Source organism: Prosopis cineraria, unplaced genomic scaffold (genome assembly GCF_029017545.1).
Source record: "Prosopis cineraria cultivar Desert tree isolate PC_DT_omini unplaced genomic scaffold, ASM2901754v1 PC893, whole genome shotgun sequence".
Taxonomy (NCBI): domain Eukaryota; kingdom Viridiplantae; phylum Streptophyta; class Magnoliopsida; order Fabales; family Fabaceae; genus Prosopis; species Prosopis cineraria.
In genome coordinates, this window is record NW_026556218.1 from 22,501 (window position 1) to 25,000 (window position 2,500).

At 35.9% G+C, this 2,500-nt stretch overlaps 1 non-coding gene across 1 annotated transcript; it reads right to left on the reverse strand.

The window, feature by feature from the left end:
- Window positions 1-1,183: 1,183 nt before the first annotated feature.
- Window positions 1,184-1,271, reverse strand: TRNAS-GGA (transfer RNA serine (anticodon GGA)). Its single transcript has one exon. It is a non-coding gene; the product is annotated as a tRNA-Ser (tRNA).
- Window positions 1,272-2,500: the final 1,229 nt, after the last annotated feature.

A 2,500-nucleotide genomic window follows, 5' to 3' on the forward strand; every position in this document is an offset into this window, starting at 1 on the left:
TTTCTTTTTTCAAGAGTCACCGATCTATTCTGTCGTAGGAACTTCCAATTATGAATTTAAATTGGGGGAGTTCGATTTCTGTAGAACAAATCAAGAAAAGAACCCCCCTTTTTTTTATATACAATAAGGTTCGGATATTGATATAATTCATCTAATTCTTCTTTGTAGTACAATACTTTCTTTGTAGTACAATACTTTAGTAGATTTCGCTTCATTTATCATATTTCTCATTTAGTTTAGTTTGAATTTAGGTTTATGAAATTTCAAATAAAAAAGGAGTCTTTATGTCGCGTTACAGAGGACCTCGTTTCAAAAAAATACGCCGTCTGGGGGCTTTACCAGGACTAACTAGTAAAAGGCCTATAGTCGGAAGCGAACTTAGAAACCAAGCGCGCTTGGGTAAAAAATCTCAATATCGTATTCGTTTAGAAGAAAAACAAAAATTGCGTTTTCATTATGGTCTTACAGAACGACAATTGCTTAAATACGTTGGTATCGCCAGAAAAGCGAAAGGGTCAACTGGTCAAGTTTTACTACAATTACTCGAAATGCGTTTGGATAACATACTTTTCCGATTGGGTATGGCTTCGACTATTCCTCAAGCTCGTCAATTAGTTAACCATAGACATGTTTTAGTTAATGGTCATATAGTAGATATACCAAGTTATCGCTGCAAACCACAAGATATTATTACAGCGAGGGATGAACAAAAGTCTAGAACTCTGATTCAAAATTATCTTGATTCATCCCCCCGTGAGGAATTGCCAAAACATTTGACTCTTCACCCATTCCAATATAAAGGATTAGTCAATCAAATAATAGATAGTAAATGGGTTGGTTTGAAAATAAATGAATTGCTGGTTGTAGAATATTATTCTCGTCAGACTTAAATCTAACTAAAATAACAAGAGATTTTGACTCCCTTCGCGTCTAAGTAAGGGGGCCAGGCCAACAAAAAACAAAAAAAGGGGTAAGGTGTTTGATCCGGGAATTTTCACTTCCATTCATCTATCATAGACATGGATCGGGTAGGAAGATTTTCATTCCTTGCCCCCTCTTTCCAGTATTTTCAGTATTCCAGAAATTAGGAATAGAGAATCCACATCAAAGAAAGTTGGAATAAAAGTACCCTTTGTTATTTGAAACATTGCGGTCAATAATATTGATGAATTAGGTAAAGGTGCGGAAAGAGAGGGATTCGAACCCTCGGTAAACAAAAAGCCTACATAGCAGTTCCAATGCTACGCCTTGAACCACTCGGCCATCTCTCCTACATAATGATTATGTCCCAGAAACCGAGTGAATAGTGAGTCATTCATATTCTATTTTTTTAGATAGCCACATACAATCAAATTTCAATAGAAAAATAGAAAAACTTTTTCTAAAAAAAACCTTCATAAACAATTTTGGAGTCCTTTTTACGTTATTTCGTACTTTGATTGTACAATTCCTTTGTTTGTGGGATTATTTTCTCACGAGAGATAATTAAATTCTAGAACGGATTGCTACCTATGCCTAGATCTCGGATAAATGGAAATTTTATTGATAAGACCTTCTCAATTGTAGCCAATATCTTATTACGAATAATTCCGACAACTTCAGGAGAAAAGGAGGCATTCACCTATTACAGAGATGGTGCGATTTGATTCTTTTTCCTTTTTTTTGCTCTCAGTCTTAGGAGAAAGACACATTCTTCGGATAGAAAGAAAAAAAATGGAAAAAAACCTACGCTTGCTGAAGGTGAAGTTTGTGGAAATAAAACAATTAATTCCTTCTGTCGTGTATCCCCGATTAATGCAGCCTCATATGCTTGAATTTTTGATTTATAGTATTAAGCGAAAGGTTATACCTATACTTATGGGTTAGGTCAACTCTATTCCACTAGTACCAATGGGCGGCATGGGGGAAGAAGCACTACGTTTAGGAATCAACAACACGAAAACTTTGTTAAAAAAAAAATATCCCCCCCTTCCTTATCGGGATCGGAACTAAGAAGAATGGTTGGGACAACAAACATCCATCTCGTTCGTATTTTGGATACCCGTATAACCATCGAAGACTGTTGAAGTGACTAATTCCGGGAAATTAAGCGGCGTTGAGGACAAAGAAATTGTTGGAGTTACCATTTTTTTTATCCAGTACCAACATACTTGATGTTAAGAAAAGATCTTTTACAGGAAGGTTGGCTAGAGATTTATTGTAAAAACACTAGCCCTGCTCAGTTCATAATGAGAATACTGCAATCTTTTTTTATTCTATGTATTTTTATCATTATGCACATAAAGGAGGAGCCGTATGAGATGAAAATCTCACGTACGGTTCTGGAACGGAGATTCTTTGAACCGAATGACGACCGTAACGGATGTCGGCTCAATCCGAAGGAAATTATGCGGAAGCTTTACAGAATTATTATGAAGCTATGCGACTGGAAATTGATCCCTATGATCGAAGTTATATACTTTATAACATAGGCCTTATCCACACAAGTAACGGAGAACAT